We start from the raw sequence: 18,898 nt of genomic DNA, 5'->3' as shown, positions 1-18,898 counted from the left end.
CTACAGGAGGTGGAGTAGTTTTTTGTTTCTCTACAGGAAGTAAAGGCAGGTCATTGTTTTTCCATAGGAAGTTGGGGGAGCTTTTTCTTTTTCTATGGAAAGTGGAGAGGAGTCTTTGTTTCTTATCAGAAGCTGGGGTGGGTCATTATGTTTCTACAGGAAGTGTAGGCGGGTCATTGTTTTTCTACAGAAAGTGGGGTAGCTCTTTGTTTCTCTACAGGAAGTGGAGGCGTGTCTTTGTTTTTATACAGGAAAAGGGGGTGCGTCTTCATCACTTTACAGAAAGTGGGACTGGGTCTTTGTCTCATTATTTCGATATTCTTTTACTCAATGTCTCTCTTGTGAAAAAAGTGAGAATGATTAAAAAAAGTGGGGATGCGTTTTTATCTCTTAAAGGAAGTGAAAGGGTGAATTTTTATCTCTGTAGGAAATAGTGTCTGGTCTATTTTCTTCAGCTCTTTCACTTTCTTATGGGTCAAAGAGAATTTAAGCATATTAAAGAAACAATGATACAGGTGAAAAACCAAACCATTGGCTAAGAAATAGGCTAGGTTCACATTTCTGTCAATAAGTTCAGTCACAATCCGCGGCTGTGGTAAACAACGGAAACCATTTGGCGGATTCCGTTGTTCCCATAGACTTGTATGAGTGGCGGATTGTGACTGATGATGCTGCGTTGCATCCTCCGCCCGACTGATCAGTCGTGGAACAACTGACCGCCAGGCGGCAGGAACGCAGCTTGTAACGTTTTTTGAGCAGCACAATCTGTAGGATTTCGCTGCGCATGCGCTCTCTGGCTCCCTGCCCACGTACCCAGGGTACACATCGGGTTACTAAGCAATGCGCTTTGCTTAGTTACCCGATATTTACCATGGCTACGTGTGCAAGGAGTCAGCGCTAAGCGGTGTACGTTGGTAACCAAGGTAAATATCGGGTAGATCAAGCAAAGTGCTTTGCTTGGTTACCCAATATTTACCCTGGCTACGTGTGCAGGGAGCCCGACACTTCCCCGCTCGGCTCCGCCCCCTCCTGCACTCGGCATGTTCACACACACACACTCACCTGTCTCCAGCCATGCAGTCCCCGGCACTGACGCCCTCAGCGCCATGGCCCTGCTCGGCTCCACCCACCCCGCACACATTCTCGGCGGCCGAACAATCAGCTGATCACCCGGCGGCCGGCTGCTGTGAGTGAACAGCTGATCACCCGGCGGCCGGCTGCTGTGAGCGATCGAATGATCACCCGGCGGCCAGCTGCTGTGAGCGATCGGCTGTTCGCTCTCAAAAGCCAGCCGGCTATTGTGAATGATCAGCTGATTGCTCTCTCTTTTACAACGGAGTCCGGCAATGAATTCTAATTCTTGTCATCTGTTGTACAACGCATCAGAAACAAGCGTCAAGCAACATGTGACTGATGCAAAACAACGGAAATGTGAACTTAGCCTTAATGAAGCTTTGTGCTTACAACTGTACGTGAACGTAAGGCTGCTGCGTGTCACTCCTATCTAACACCCTGGAAATAATGCAACTTATGTGTGACATTATGAGACGTTATGAACCATTTATGTATCTATGTATAAATGTCTTGACGTGCCTCTCCCACCTCTGAAAGAGGTTGATCTGAATATATCAGACTATTGTCTTAATAAAATTATCTTTATTTGTATTCTCCCAATACCTTCCTCACACTTACATACTCAGTATGAGATATTTTCTTCTTTTTATATTTTCTTTTGTTTTTCTTTTTGTTTATATGAGAAATTATCTTCCATTCTATTGATGTTGATGCATATATTTTTATGTACTCTTTGTAGTTCTGATGAAGAAGAATTAGACACAAATGTCAAATGGTGTATTATCCAATTATTCAGTTTTGAAATAAAGTTCTCTTTTTATTTTGCATCAACATTGCAGTGGCAAGTTTTTGCTTTCATACACTGGAGATCAAATTAAAGAACAACACACAATTTCCTAAATGTTGCGGTCATTGTGTCGTCCTATGTGATTATATCCCAAAATGGGATATGAAAACTCGCAGGATTTTAAGCTTATTTCATAAATTTAATGTATTGTAAAGCACATAATAAAAATGTAAATGAGATAAATGTAAAAGAACACTGATCAAAATTAGAGAACACTTTCAGATACCTGCAAGTTTTTGGTGTTAATCTGGCATCTGGTGCTAATTTCCTTATCTGACAAACCCTATGTAACTGGCTCCTAAATTTCCAGTTTGCACTGACTTTACAAAAATGGTGTGTCATTTCAAAGTGACTGAAACCCTCCGGCAGCAGGTTGTCCAGATGAAGGCCAAAAGGATGACCCTATCAGCCATAGCAAGAGAAGTTGGTCATTCCAAGTCTGTGATTTTGAGACTATTGCATCTTTACAACATCACAAACTCTTTCAAGTCCCCCAAGAAGGCTGGTCGCCCTCGAAAGACAAATGCAAGAGAGGACAGTATAATGCAGAGATTCTCCATGGGTAATCGTTTCAACACTGTAGCTGGAATTGCTTGCCAGTTCAGCACTGGACAGGGTAAGGATCTGTGGATCTGTCTTGTCATACAGTGTCACGACTTTAAGAGCACTTGGACTGAAAGCTCACTCTGCAGTGACCAAACCTCTCATTAGCAGAAAGAATCAAAAGGCTAGACTCACCATTGGTGAGGAGTATGTTGTGTGGACAGAGGAGAAGTCTACAGTTCATTCTAGTGATGAAAACAAGATTAATTTATTTGGGTCTGATGGGAAACACTATGTTCATCGACAAACTGGGGAAAAACTGAACCCAAAGTGTGTTAAGAGGTCAGTGAAAGGTGGAGGAAGTGCCATGGGGGAATGTTTTCTACAGCAGGAGTTGGACCTCTCATACAGCGACATGGCAGAGTGACTGCAAGTGTGGATCAGAACCTTCTTCACAACACGTGGTTGCTTACTTGCGTTCATCACTCAATCAGCAGCAATTTCATGCAGGACAATGTCCCCTATCACATAGAAAAATGGGTAAAGCAGCTCCTTCAAACAGAAAACATTGAAACAATGAAGTGGCCACGGCCCAGAGTCCTGATCTAAACCAAATAGAAAACCTCTGGAAAATCCTTGGTGACAAAATTATGGACAAGAAACCCACAACAGTCAAAGAACTGTGGAAGAGACTGGAAGAAGAGCGGATCAAAATCCCACCAGAGCAGTGTGAGAGACTAGTGATGTCCTGTGGCCGCAGATGGGCTGAGGTCATTCACAGTGACGGCCGGTGCACGTCCTACTGATTGTGACTGTTGTTACCTGCAGAATATTTACTGATCTGTGCTACAGTCATTGCTGTTCTCTAATTATCATCATCACGTTTTGGACAAAATAAAGGTTTTATGTTGATAAACTTTGGATCTTTTGTAAAACACTGTTCTAGTGGCATGGTGCACCCCTTACACAAAAGCATGGTCATCAATGGAGATTACATTATTTCTGAAAAAGCAAGTGATTATACATTGTTAACCAGCAGCCCCACATAAGGACACGGCCACCTCCATTTTTCTCTGTAGGCACCATGCATATAAAAAAATGAATTTAGAATAATTCTTGGTGCCTACAGTGGTGGCCGTCTCGTTACGTGAGGCTGCATGGTCGCTCTCGGGGGCTACATGTCATTGATGGGATCATGAATTCACCGATGTTCTGCACTATATGGAAAGAGAAGATGCTACTGTCATTCCATGCTCTTGGTAGATGTGCACTTTCCCAACATGACAATGATCCAAAACACACATTGGCTGCATTTATGAAGAACTTGTTGAAAGTGATTCAGTGGCCGAGTGTCTCCTGATCTGACCTCAACCGAGCACCTATGAGGAATTCTGAAGTGACAACTTGTCATCACTCTCCAGCCAGCATCCAGGCTACAAAAGATGTTCTTGAAGAATAGAAAAATATAGATATTGTAATATGCCACCAACATTTTCATTCCAGTCCTGGATGACTTGGTGCTGTCCTTAAAAATCTTGGAGGTCATACATGGGTTACAAAATTGTCCTATAAAGCTAAGGGGCACTTTGCACGTTGCGACATTGCAAGCCGATGCTGCGATGTCGCACGCGATAGTCCCCGCCCCCGTCGCAGCAGCGACATCCTTGTGATAGCTGCCGTAGCGAACATTATCGCTACGGCAGCTTCACATGGACTCACCTGTCCTGGGACGTCGCTCTGGCCGGCGACCTGCCTCCTTATTAAGGGGGCAGGTCGTGCGGCGTCACTGCGACGTGACAGGGCAGGCGGCCAATAGGAGCGGAGGGGCGGAGATGAGCGGGATGTAAACATCCCGCCCACCTCCTTCCTTCCGCATATTGTACGGAAGCCGCGGTGACGCCAGTAGGAGATGTTCTTCGCTCCTGCGACTTCACACACAGCGATGTGTGCTGCCGCAGTAGCGAGGAACAACATCGGACCGTCGCGTCAGCGTAATTATGAATTACGCCGACGCTATACCGATGATACGATTACGACGCTTTTGCGCTCGTTAATCGTATCATCTAGGCTTTACACACTACGATGTCGCAAGCGATGCCGGATGTGCGTCACTTTCAATTTGACCCCACCGACATCGCACCTGCGATGTCGTAGTGTGCAAAGCCCGTTGTCAGACTTTTTGAAAATTGTTCATGTACTCCATGTGATATTGATTAAAATATTACTTCTCAAAGGGGGTGTACTCATTTATGCTGAGCCAAAGTTGAAGGCAAATACAAGACAGTATAACTGTAGGATATGTCTACGTTGGGTTTTGTGTCATTTTTTACAATGTACACATGTACGGTAGTGGTAACATGGCGCTGTAGCCACAACATGGTAGAACATTTTTATTTTTCAAAATTTTTTTATTAGATGTATTAAAACAGTAAGATCATGGTGGAGACTATAGCTTCTTGATTAGAGAAGTACATCTCGATCTACACACTATTTACTTGTGGTCATTGTTATTTGTCACCATTTATGACACCTTTAATAAAAAAAAACGTACCACCAAATATCCAATATATGCCCTAAATCCCTAAACCATCTGCAATCCTCTACCTTGCAGGACTGGTAGACGTCTGGAGGTATACAGTATATACATTCTGCTTCCAATTGCCTTCAAGATTTTATGGCCTCGTCCGTCCATAAAACCTCTACATCTGAGATGTTATAACTGCAAGTTATCATTTTTTTTATTTCTTTTATCTGTAATGACTTCCTGACATAAAGACATCATCGTTGAAATGTCTCCATACATGTGGAAGACTAGACAGGAACACATGAGACTTTATCTTCGAGAATGGAGTTTAAATGTCCTATCTGTAAAAGAAGGAAGATGTATGTCACGATTCCTCTGTGCAGAGCATCTTGCACTCAGGTAATGCTCATTGCACTACAGAGCCGGTAGTGACAAATTTCCTTTGTGCAGATGTACCGCCCCGGGCTCGGCGGAAGCCGAGCCGCTCGGATACGGCCCTTCTGGTAGGTGGCTCAAGAGTCTCCGGACCCGGAGGCCTCACGGTCACTTCAAATGTAAAGGGGAGGTGATGGGATGGTGGGTGTAGGACGTAGATGTACGGGCTGGGCCGTACGGAGTTTGTGACGTCACCCATGGTGTGTGGTGATGTTGGACACCACCGCTGCAGTTACGGGGCACCCGGGGGAGATGTTGTGCAGCAAGTTGTTAACCTCTCCGAGGGCATGGATGGTGGCCCCGGGACTCGTTGGGGGTTTGGCGGTGCAGGGAGATGGGCGACCAGAGGGTGCTGTTGTACTCACTATTAGTAAACACACGAGTCTCTGGTAAACCAAGGTGATGGTGGTCGGTGCCCGCAGCCGGCTGCGCTCTGGTTCCCCCACCCGGCTGGTGGTCTCTGTCTTTCTCCTACACCTTTTTAGAACGGTGGACTGCCTGTGCTTGCAATTCCAGGAGTCCGCTCCCGGCTTGTGACGGCTTAAGGAGCCCTTGCCTGCAGACGCTGGCCCGTGGGATCTCTGAGCCGTGGCGGTGGCCTTTTATCCCTTCTCGGTGGGCTGTTGTCTTCAGTCAGGACTTTGGATGGGACAGGACCTAGAATCATCAGAGTAATCAGTTAATTAACTAGTCCCCAGTAGTTTCTGGACCTAGCTTCAGGGTCTGAGTACCCCCCTTTGTGCTCCGGTTTCCGGGTCGGTTCCTAGGGTAGGTACCGGCGAGCTACAACCCTGTCCCGGTCCACCTCGGCTCCGCCGAGCCGTCTTCCCGGCTCCTACAGATGAGACCACCGTCTGCCTCCTAGCCAAAGGCACCAGGGCTCCAACCCTGGCACCTGTCAGTTTGCCTCAGGCCCTGTCACAGGCCTGGCCTCCTCTCTCCTTGAACTCTGAAACTTATCTGACTACTTTTCCCGCCTCATGATATCCAAACTCCTCGGTGGGCGTCTTCCAACCGCCTGGTTCCGCCCCCTAGTGTGTCCATCAGCCCTGAGGGAGGTGACTAGGGTGTAAATGTTTGGCTGTGTATTACCTGTGAGGGAAAGGTGTAATGCGGGGCCCTATCTGTGACTACCTGGCCCGGCCAGGGCGTCACACAGAGTGTAGCACCCAGGGATATGGGGTACTCTGTTCTGGGCAGTGTCTCTCTTGGGAATGTCATGGTGGTGGCCATTGCCCGGTTCCGTGCCCTGGGCCCTTTTTGTAATGGGGATGTATTTACAAGGGATTAGGTTAATGTTCATATGTAACGCCACTTGCGATATTGCGGCTATAGGTATGGAGCTGCCGCTGCAGAATGTCACTACTGGGGCTGGTGTTATTTGCAGCTTGGATGGTAGGCCCTCCCCAAGTAGGGCCGGGCCCCAGTGGATAAGTTTTGTGACGGGTGAAAGAAGAAGGGAGTCCACACCAAAGTTCAATGCAACTAGTTTTACTCACGGCTGGCTGGTAATAACTGGTTGTCCGAGGCCGGCTGGTTTAATCTCCAGGTCCCCTTCGTTACAGTGCCAGTTTGGGTCTCTGGTACCTTCTTCCTCTGCACCTGTCTCTGGTAAGTGGGGGTGCCCATGGCGTAGAGCAACTGGGGTCCCTGTCTGGTGGTTTGTCCACTTCTGTCCACCTGACAGTAGCGTGAACCCTATCGGGATGGAGTCTCTGGTCCTTTTCCTGGCTCTCCCTTTGCTACTGAGTCTTCGAATTCTTTGGGTCATCAAGGTCCTTGATGGTCCCCTTGCTGTGCAGGTGTTAACAGGTCGGCTTGGAAGCTCTTTCCTGTCCTAGGGTCCTATACCCCGTCGGTATGTAGTTACGGGACTACTCCACCGGCAACCACTTCTCCTGGGTACCAGGTCACCGTTAACCCGAGTCAGGACGTCTCCTTCTCACTACCACCTTCTGTCCTCTACTCAGTCAACTCACTCTGACTACTCTCCACAGTCTGCCCCTCCCACCTAGTCAACTAGTTGACTGGTTTGGCTCCACCTCTTGGCGGCCATCCATTGGTCCGACCCTAGCTAAGTACCATTGTATGGGGGGTTATTGGGGAAAAACTGGGATTACCTGGGTTTTTGGTGTTACCGGCACTGGATCTCCGAGTCCGTAAGGGGGTAGGCCCTGCATCCTTGTGGGGATGCAGAACCTTGTAGCACCCTGAGGCCTACACAGAGCATCTGGCATTTGGAGATGCTCTCCTGTGTTTCTTTTAGCACTAGCTGACAGGTTGATTGACAGCACAGGTTTTCATGCTGGTTCTGGGAAGTGCTTTTATTTAGGTGATCCTCCTTCCTGGTAATTGCTCTGTTTCATTACTGAGCATGTGCTCTCAGAACCTCGCCAGTCGTATTGCAGTTGTGCTCTTTGCTTGTGTTTGTGCTTGTGTTCTGATCTAATTTTCTTGACCCCAGACCATTATCTGACCACGTCTCTACCCACTCCCTGTTTTTGTCGTTACCTCCTGGCTTTGGACCTTGGACCACTCCCTAACAATGTCTCTATTTGCTCCCTGAATCTAATACGTACTCTCCTGGAATTCTGACCCTCGGCCTGTGACTTGACTGCACTTCTGTTTACTCTGTGTCCCAACATGTCCTCCTGTTACCTGATCCCTGCTTGTCTGACTACTCTATGTGCGCACGTTGCGTTTTTTCCGCGGAAACGCTACATTTTGAACTGCAATGTTTTCAGTGCCAAATTGCATGCATTCAGCTTCCGCAGCAAAGTCTATGAGAAAGCCGAAAAATCAATGCACACGCTGCGTTTCTAAACGCAGCGTTTTGGATGCCCAAAATCGCTGCGAAAAAAAAGCAGCATGTCACCTCTTTTGTGCGTTGTAGCTGCGTTCTCCACCCATTGAAATCAATGAAGTGGGTCAAAACGCAACCAAAATGCACTTGGACTGCATTGTTGTTGCGTTCCGCATACTTTTTTGACAAGCAAAATGCAGGTCTTTTCAGTCTCTGTCAATGTCAGTCAATCTCTGTCTGTGGATGTGGGTGAATCTCCCTCTGTCTGTCGGTTGGTCGGTCTCTTTCTCTGTCAGTTGGTCGCTCTGTCTCTCTCTCTCTCTGTCGGTCTCTCTCTCTGTCTGTCCCTCTCTCTGTCTGTTGGTCAGTCTCTCCCCCTCTCTCATACTCACCGATCCCCGATCACCATCACGGCGCTGCATGGCTGTCACACTGCTCCGGCGGCTTTTCCTCTTTTGAAAATGCCGGCCGCTCATTATTCAATCTGGTATTCCCTGCTTTTCCCCGCACGCCCCCATGCTGAGTGATAGCTGTCTCACTGCAACCAATCACAGCCGCCGGTGGGCGGGTCTATATCGTGCAGTAAAATAAATAAATAATTAAAAAAAAACGACGTGCGGTCCCCCCCAATTTTGATACCAGCCAAGGTAAAGCCACACGGCTAAAGGCTGGTATTCTCAGGATGGGGAGCGCCACGCTATGGGGAGCCCCCCAGCCTAACAATATCAGCCAGCATCCGCCCGGAGTTGCCGCATCTTTTAGACGCCACAGTCCTGGGACTCTACCCTGCTCATCCAGAATTGCGCTGGTGTGGTGGCAATCGAGGTAATAAGAAGTTAATGGCAGCAGCCCATAGCTGCCACTAAGTCCTAGGTTAATCATGGCAGGCGTCTCCCCGAGATACCTTCCATGATTAACCTGTTAGTTAAAGAAAATAAACACACACATCCAAAAAATCCTTTATTTGGAATAAAAGGCAAAAAAACACCCTCTTTCATCACTTTATTAAAATCCTCAAATACCCCTCCAGATCCGACGTAATCCACACGAGGTCCCGTGACGCTCTCAGCTCTGCTACATGAAGCTGGCAAGAGCAGTCACGTACCACGACCGCTCTCTGTCAGCTCCATGTAGCAAATGAAGTGAGCCGCGCGATCAGCGATGAAGTCACAGGTGAGTTGCGGTCTCGGGTAGAGGACTCCAGCTGGCCGCGGGTAACCTGAGTGACGGCAGAGCTAAGGGGATTAGCGGTCACCGGTGAGTCCTTCATGGGTGACCGCTAATGAGGATGCTACACACATACAGAGCCGCGGTATGACAATGAAGTCGGGTGAAGTTCACCCGAGTTCATTCTCATCACGTGACTCTGTCTGTGTGTGTTGTCAATCGGCATGTAGCAGAGCTGAATTGCCGGGGGAACGCACTGTCAAAAATGCATCCAAAACGCATGCAAAATGCATGGAAAAAGCATGGAAAAAGCATCCAAAATGCATGCGTTGTGGATGCATATTTTTTTACAAACGCAGTGTCCAGTCTGCCAGACGGTGCGTTCTTTTCTGCACTGCAGAGAACGCAACGTGCGCACACAGCCTTACGTCTATACTATCCATAAGTAGTGACTAGCAATGCTAGTCTAGCATCACAATGTATCACTTCTATTTGTACCAACTATCATTCTCTATTAATGATAATTCTGGTTTTTTTTGGAGATTTATTTAATTTACTACTGTAAACATAAAATGGATATTTTGGGTCCATGCATTATGGCAAACTATGACAAATCAGTATTTTTGAAGGAAAAATAAACCTGGCTCACTACCGTAATTAGGTGCTCTGGAGAAAAAATACTTTGCTTAAATCAGCATTTTTGGTCATACTGACAGAAAGACAATGTGTTCATTGTGGCAAAACCTTGTGATTTATTTAACCCAGTTATCTGCTGTTGACTTATGTGATTCTTGAGAGCCTTGAATAGTGCGGGATTACTGCTCAATTGTCTGATGTTTTTCTTGAATCACTGATTCATCCTATTCCAAAGGCTGGCCATTGGAGGGCAAAGTGAACTAGACCTACAATATGTTTACTTAGACTTGTGCACTGTCTTGTAAATCACTATGTAAGGCCGGGGAAACATGACAAAGATAGAAGGTGTGTACCCAGGGCTGTATTTTGCCTTGTGCTGCCCTAGGCACTTTAAGTGGTCGCGCCCCTTAGTGACAACGTAACACTATGAGTTTTCCCACACGACATCTGTTTAAGGCGGATCTACTCTGTTAAACACTTTAAAAAGTATCAATGAGAAACGAAGGGCACTAACCCCCCCCCCAATGGGGATCACCACGGGCACATCAAAACATAGCATGAGTATAAAATATTCCCACCACACCGTCCCCACTTATATACTGTGACTGTCACACTGCCCCTAATAAACTACACACTGCCCTCCCTTATAAATTATACCCACCACACCTTCCTCAATTATGAAATATGATCTGCACATTGACCTCACATCATGCTGCCCCCCTCCTCACAATGTTCCATGCATGCTGCCCCCTCCTCACAATGTCCCATGCATGCTGCCCCCTCCTCACAATGTCCCATGCATGCTGCCTCCTCCTCACAATGTCCCATGCATGCTGCCCCCTCCTCACAATGTTCCATGCATGCTGCCCCCTCCTTACAATGTCCCATGCATGCTGCCCCCTCCTCACAATGTCCCATGCATGCTGCCCCCTCCTCACAATGTCCCATGCATGCTGCCCCCTCCTCACAATGTCCCATGCATGCTGCCCCCTCTTCACAGTGTCCCATGCATGCTGTCTCCCCTCACAATGGCCCATGCATGCTGCCCCCTCCTCCCAATGTCCCATGCATGCTGCCCCCTCCTCACAATGTTCCATGCATGCTGCCCCCTCCTCCCAATGTCCCATGCATGCTGCCCCCTCCTCACAATGTCCCATGCATGCTGCCCCCTCCTCACAATGTCCCATGCATGCTGCCCCCTCCTCACAATGTCCCATGCATGCTGCCCCCTCTTCACAGTGTCCCATGCATGCTGTCCCCCCTCACAATGGCCCATGCATGCTGCCCCCTCCTCCCAATGTCCCATGCATGCTGCCCCCTCCTCACAATGTTCCATGCATGCTGCCCCCTCCTCACAATGTCCCATGCATGCTGCCCCCTCCTCACAATGTCCCATGCATGCTGCCCCCTCCTCACAATGTCCCATGCATGCTGCCCCCTCCTCACAATGTCCCATGCATGCTGCCCCCTCCTCACAATGTCCCATGCATGCTGCCCCCTCCTCACAATGTCCCATGCATGCTGCCCCCTCCTCACAATGTCCCATGCATGCTGCCCCCTCCTCACAATGTCCCATGCTTGCTGCTCCCTCCTCACAATGTCCCATGCATGCTGCCCCCTCCTCACAATGTCCCATGCATGCTGCCCCCTCCTCACAATGTCCCATGCATGCTGCTCCCTCCTCACAATGTCCCATGCATGCTGCCCCCTCCTCCCATTGTCCCATGCATGCTGCCCCTTCCTCAGTGTCCCATGCATGCTGCCCCCTCCTCACAATGTCCCATGCATGCTGCCCCCTCCTCACAGTGTCCCATGCATGCTGCTCCCTCCTCACAATGTCCCATGCATGCTGCCCCCTCCTCACAATGACCCATGCATTCTGCCCCCTCCTCCCAATGTCCCATGCATGCTGCCCCCTCCTCACAGTGTCCCATGCATGCCGCCCCCTCCTCACAATGTCCCATGCATGCTGCCCCCTCCTCACAATGTCCCATGCATGCTGCCCCCTCCTCACAGTGTCCCATGCATGCTGCTCCCTCCTCACAATGTCCCATGCATGCTGTCCCCCCTCACAATGTCCCATGCATGTTTCCCCTCCTCCCAATGTCCCATGCATGCTGCTCCCTCCTCACAATTTCCCATGCATGCTGCTCCCTCCTCACAATGTCCCAAGCATGCTGCCCCCTCCTCAGTGTCCCATGCGTGCTGCCCCCTCCTCACAATGTCCCATGCATGCTGCCCCCTCCTCACAATGTCCCATGCATGCTTCCCCCTCCTCACAATGTCCCATGCATGCTTCCCCATCCTCACAATGTCCCATGCATGCTGCCCCCTCCTCACAATGTCCCATGCATGCTGCTCCCTCCTCACAGTTTCCCATGCATGCTGTTCCCTCCTCACAATGTCCCATGCATGCTGCCCCTCTCCATGAGCTCCTAATGCTGCTTTCCTCTTTTTCATAATGACACCTCCATGCTGCCCCATTCATCATACTAAGACCACCACACTAACGCTTATGCTGAGACACCCCTCCCACACACACACACACACACACACACTACCCCACTCTTGATATTGACTCCCCTACATTGCTCCACTCCATACTGAGCCCACACATGCTGCCCCTTCTCCATAATGAGCTCCCAATGCTGCCCCCTCTCATTCTGAGTCCTTACACTCCCCCGCCATCGATTTTGTAATTGCACTATCCCTCAACCCTTGTCCTCTGTCTCTAGGATTGGCCCCTCTCTCCCATTCCCCCAGCAGCAGCCGCTCTCCCCCCAGCCCCCCCAGCATCAACCTCTCTCCCCCCAGCATCCCCCAGCTTCAGCCTCTCTCCCCCCAGCCTCCCCCAGCTTCAGCCTCTCTCCCCCAGCTTCCCCAAGCATCAGCCTCTCTCCCCCAGCTTCCCCCAGCATCAGTCTCTCTCCCCCAGCTTCCTCCAGCATCAGCCTCTCTCCCCCAGCTTCCCCCAGCATCAGCCTCTCTGCCCCCAGCATCAGCCTCTCTGCCCCCAGCATCAGCCTCTCTGCCCCCAGCATCAGCCTCTCTTCTGCCAGCCTCCCCCAGCATCAGCCTCACTCCTCCCAGCCTCCCCCAGCATCAGCCCCCCAGCATCAGCCTCCCCCCACCCAGCCTCCACCCTCCCAGCCTCCCCCCTCACAGCCTCTCCCAGTATCAGCCTCCCCCAGCATCAGCCTCTCTCCCCCCAGTCCCCCTAGCATCAACCTCTCTCCCCCCAGCGTCCCCCAGCTTCAGTCTCTCTCCCCCCAGCCTCCCCCAGCTTCAGCCTCTCTCCCCCAGCTTCCCCCAGCATCAGCCTCTCTCCCCCAGCTTCCCCCAGCATCAGCCTCTCTCCCCCAGCTTCCCCCAGCATCAGCCTTTCTCCCCCAGCTTCCCCCAGCATCAGCCTTTCTCCCCCAGCTTCCCCCAGCATCAGCCTCTCTGCCCCCAGCATCAGCCTCTCTGCCCCCAGCATCAGCCTCTCTGCCCCCAGCATCAGCCTCTCTGCCCCCAGCATCAGCCTCTCTTCTCCCAGCCTCCCCCAGCATCAGCCTCACTCTTCCCAGCCTCCCCCAGCATCAGCCCCCCCAGCATCAGCCCCCAGCATCAGCCTCCCCCCTCCCAGCCTCCCCCAGCATCAGCCTCCCCCAGCACCAGCCTCTCTCCTCCCAGCCTCCCCCAGCATCAGCCTCTCTCCTCCCAAACTCTCCCAGCATCAGCCTCCCCCAGTATCAGCCTCTCTACTCCCAGCCTCCCCCAGCATCAGCCTCCCTCAGCATCAGCCTCTCTCCTCCCAGCCTCCCCCAGCATCAGCCTCCCTCAGCATCAGCCTCCCTCCTCCCAGCCTCCCCCCTCCCAGCCTCCCCCAGCATCAGCCTCCCCCAGCATCAGCCTCTCTCCTCCCAGCCTCCCCCAGCATCAGCCTCCCTCAGCATCAGCCTCCCTCCTCCCAGCCTCCCCCAGCATAAGCCTCCCCCAGCATCAGCCTCCCCCCTCCTAGCCTCCCCCAGCATCAGCCTCTCTCCTCCCAGTCTCCCCCAGCATCAGCCTCCCTCAGCATCAGCCTCTCTCCTCCGAGCCTCCCTCAGCATCAGTCTCTCCCAGAATCAGCCTCCCTCAGCATCAGCCTCTTTCCTCCCAGCCTCCCCCAGCATCAGCCTCTCTTCTCCCAGCCTCCCCCCTCCCAGACTCACTCAGCATCAGCCTCCCTCCTCCCAGCCTCCCCCAGCATCAGCCTCCCTCCTCCCAGCCTCCCCCAGCATCAGCCTTCCCCAGCACCAGCCTCCCCCAGCATCAGCCTCTCTCCTCCCTGCCTCCCCCAGCATCAGCCTCCCTCAGCATCAGCCTCCCTCGTCCCAGCCTCCCCCAGCATCAGCCTCCCCCTCCTAGCCGCCCCCAGCATCAGCCTCTCTCCTCCCAGCCTCCCCCAACATCAGCCTCCCTCAGCATCAGCCTCTCCTCCGAGCCTCCCGCAGCATCAGCCTCTCTCCTCCCAGTCTCTCCCAGCATCAGCCTCTCTCCTCCCAGCCTCCCCCAGCATCAGCCTCCCTCAGCATCAGCCTCCCTCCTCCCAGCCTCCCCCAGCATCAGCCTCTTTCCTCCCAGTCTCCCCCCTCCCAGCCTCCCTCAGCATCAGCCTCCCTCCTCCCAGCCTCCCCCAGCATCAACCTCCCTCCTCCCAGCCTCCCCCAGCACCAGCCTCTCTCCTCCCAGCCTCCCTCAGCATCAGCCTCTCTCCTCCCAGCCTCCCCCAGCACCAGCCTCTCTCCTCCCAGCCTCCCCCAGCACCAGCCTCTCTCCTCCCAGCCTCCCTCAGCATCAGCCTCTCTGCTCCCAAACTCTCCCAGCATCAGCCTCCCCCAGCATCAGCATCTCTCCTCCCAGCCTCCCCCTCTCTCCTCCCAGCATCAGCCTCCCTCAGCATCAGCCTCCCTCAGCATCAGCCTCCCTCAGCATCAGCCTCTCTCCTCCCAGCCTCTCCCAGCATCAGCCTCCCTCAGCATCAGCCTCCCTCCTCCCAGCCTCCCCCAGCATCAGCCTCCCCCAGCATCAGCCTCTCTCCTCCCAGCCTCCCCCAGCACCAGCCTCTCTTCTCCCAGCCTCCCCCAGCACCAGCCTCTCTGCTCCCAAACTGTCCCAGCATCAGCCTCCCCCAGCATCAGCCTCTCTACTCCCAGCCTCCGCCTCTCTCCTCCCAGCCTCCCCCAGCATCAGCCTCCCTCAGCACCAGCCTCTCTCCTCCCAGCCTACCCCAGCATCAGCCTCCCTCAGCATCAGCGCCTCTCCCCCCTCCCCCCTCCGAAAATACAGCGGATTTAATGAATGTGTAAAAAAAAAAAAAAAATTTTTTTTTTTTTTTTTTTTTTTACTGCTAGAAGGTGCCGCCCCCTGCATCCCGCCGCCCTAGGCACGGGACCACGGGTGCCTAATGGTAAATACGGCCCTGTGTGTACCTGTAACTGTTGGACGCCTGGTACAGTGTTGGGATTTTTCCCAAGAGTTTTCTGCTTTTGTTGTGATTCTCCAACTGATGTTCCAGTGTCACAGCTGGGGATAGAAGCTATACTGGCCCTATAGGACAACACACAGAAAGGGGGAAGGAATTCCTTATAGCTAGGGAATGGGGGAAGTGGCGACCCCTGACTACAACCTGCAGCTCACGCACACTGCCTTCACAGACCCTTTACAGGTTTCACACCTGTTGCCAAGCTGGAATACCTGGGGTCCTGTCTTATCCTTGCAAATGGGACCTAAATAAGGATGGAGGGTATGAGCGCTAAGTCAACACCACTAACACTAAAGGAAGACTCAAGGGAACAATATGGGGGAAACACGACTGCAGTCACCAGAGCAGAACACTTATCTGAACTGTCACAACCACAGGAGTCTGGAGCACTTTAGTGTTCTGGTCACTGCCTCCATTCTGCAGAAACTGAAGTTTAATAAGGAATGTTAATTATAAAGCTTGGTTCCCAATTGGCATAGCAAAACAGCTCTGTGCACCATTCCGCCCACCGGTTTTGCATGCCCCTGCCTTCCTCACTGGTGATTGACAGTGCTGGCTTGCCTGGAGCAAATGCATTCTGCAAAGAAAGATTGGGCAAGCCAGTGCTGTCAATCACTAGTAAGGTAGAGGGGGAGGGGGGTTGAAAAATCGGTGAGCTGAAAGATGCACTTGAGGTATGATTCCCATATGCCTTTTAAGCAATATTTATTATAGCTGCCACATCAGATCTCTACAAAAAAAAGTTATCATCTTATTGGGGGAAAAACATCTATACTGCTATGCCACTATTTTCCTATGGAAATGTGCTGAAAGTTTCCCTTAGACAGGTATGCCTTGTCAAAAATTCATTTATGGCTTGAATAAGACTACCGTAGGAAAGGGAGATCAAAATTTACTTCTGCTGCAGAGGATAAGTTCATAAGTTACCATCTTCAGAAATCACAGTCTGGCAGCACCATGGGTAACAGCTGTCATAAATGAAGCAGAGACATCAAGTACCAGACATACCTTGATATTACCTGTCCAGAAATGAATTCATGGCAGGCCATTATGGTAGATTTTCTGCAAAAAAGCCACAACTGAGGAAGAAGCTTGTAACACAAAGACTGGACGTTAGATCAGTGGAAATCTGTACTGTGATCTGATGAGTTAAAATTGTAGATTTCCCACACCAAACACCATGTGTTTCTAAGATGCACAACATGTGAGCAGATGGTTTTGGTTCCTACTGTGAAGCATGTGTAGAGGTGTCATGGTCTGGGGTGCTTTTTTGGTGGCAGTCTTGGTGATATATGCCAAATTCAAGGCTCATTTACAAGCCCAACTACCACAGCAATTTGCAACAACAGCCATCCCTCCTGGTTTGCACTAAGTAGAACCAACATTGTATTACAACAGGGCAATGAATCAAAACACACATACAGGCTATGTAAGGGTTGTGGGACCAAGAAAGCAATGTATGAAAGAGGAGTTGGCGTCCACAATATCCTAACCTCAGCCCAATGTAGACGGTGTGATATTAGTTGGAACATAGAGTGAAGAAGTGAAGGCAAATCAGCCAAGTGCCCAATACCTCTGGAACCGCTTCCAAGGCTGTTGGCAACCATTCCAGGTGATGACCTGATAAAGCTGCTTCAGAGAACACTAAGGGGGTGTAAAGCTGTCATCCAGGTTAAAAGAAAAAGTGGGAGGACTTTAGGAATTACATGTATCTTTGTATGTAAGTTCCTTAGAAGTTTTGCTGCCTTAAGTCTGAATCTACTATTGCACCTTCCAATAAGAACGTTTGATTGAAACTGTATAATTTTAAGGTTTATCATAAAAAATATTTGAACAATAAGTAATTATATCTAAGTGTAAAGCTGGGTTCACACTAAGCGACAGCGACAACGACGTCGCTGTTACGTCACCATTTTCGGTGACGTAACAGCGACCTTGTAAGTCGCTGTTATGATCGCTGCTTAGCTGTCAAACACAGCAGAAGCAGCGATCATAACGTCGCTGTGCTACATGTGCAGAGAGCAGGGAGCCGCGCGCACTGCTTAGCGCTGGCTCCTTGCTCTCCTTGCTACAGTATACATCGGGTTAACTAACCCGATGTGTGCTGCAGCTACATGTCACAGTGCAGAGAGCAGGGAGCCGCGCACACTGCTTAGCGCTGGCTCCTTGCTCTCCTTGCTACAGTATACATCGGGTTAATTACCCGATGTGTACTGCAGCCACATGTGCACAGAGCAGGAGCCGGCACTGGCAGCAAGAGCGGAGGCTGGTAACAAAGGTAAATATCGGGTAACCAGGGAAAGGTCTTCCCTTGGTTACCCGATGTTTACGCTGGTTACAGCTTACCGCAGCTGCCAGACGCCGGCTCCTGCTCCCTCTGCTCGCTTCATTTCGTAGCTCTCTCGCTGTCACACACAGCGATGTGTGTGTCACAGCGGGAGAGTGACGACCAAAAAATGAAGCTGGACATTCAGCAACGACCGGCGACCTCACAGCAGGGGCCAGGTTGTTGCTGGATGTCACACACAGCGACAGCGACGGGACGTCGCTGCAACGTCACAGAAAATGGTGACGTAGCAGCGACGTCGTTGTCGCTGTGTGTGACACCAGCTTTACATACATTGACCTAGGTCTACTACTATGTATTTGGGTGGGGGTTAGCATTGCTCAATAGAATAAGTTTATTTGCAATCCCATGTGCAGTAACAGTTATCATGAATTTGGAACTTTTAGTAACATCAAGTCTACGACATCATCAAATATCCACATGATACATTTGTATCGCTCTCCCATCATTGCAGGTTGCTCTCGATGGAGAATAAGTCACGTAACGCGCCTCATCAGGCTTTTCTTTCAAGTCACATGAGAGGAACAGAAAGCTCTGAGCGCCAGATCTATAGAGTGCAGCAGGCAGCAACGATTGCCCTTGAGAAATAAGTAAAAGCCACTACAGAGTTAGCTCATTTCCTGAGCGTAAGAAAGAAAAAAAACCTCTCTTCCCTACAACAACAGCAGAGACTAAAGGTCTTCAGTCTCAGGAGTGCTAATAAATGGCACCGACCATCGGGCAGGGAGCCAGTGTAACTGACTGTGGCCTTTGTTCTTTGCAAGGCAGTAGAGTAATTTTATTTTGCTTTGAGAGGCGGAAAGTAGTCCAAAACAAGAGATTAAAAAGAGGCAAAATAATAACATACATTAGTTAAGAGGAGCCCTTACAAGAGTTTGTGAAATGTGAGCCGTGGCCGGTGAGGAACATGTGGGTCCGCTCAGAGCAATTAGAGCTACTTAAAACGCAATCAGATCCCAAGGTGTAAAAGTAAAGAGCCGAGGATCGTTCAACTTTCGGACAATTTCCAATGG

The sequence above is a fragment of the Anomaloglossus baeobatrachus genome, chromosome 6 (assembly GCF_048569485.1).
Source record: "Anomaloglossus baeobatrachus isolate aAnoBae1 chromosome 6, aAnoBae1.hap1, whole genome shotgun sequence".
NCBI lineage: Eukaryota > Metazoa > Chordata > Amphibia > Anura > Aromobatidae > Anomaloglossus > Anomaloglossus baeobatrachus.
The sequence above is the reverse complement of the archived record's forward strand: the minus strand, read 5'-3'. Positions refer to the sequence as shown.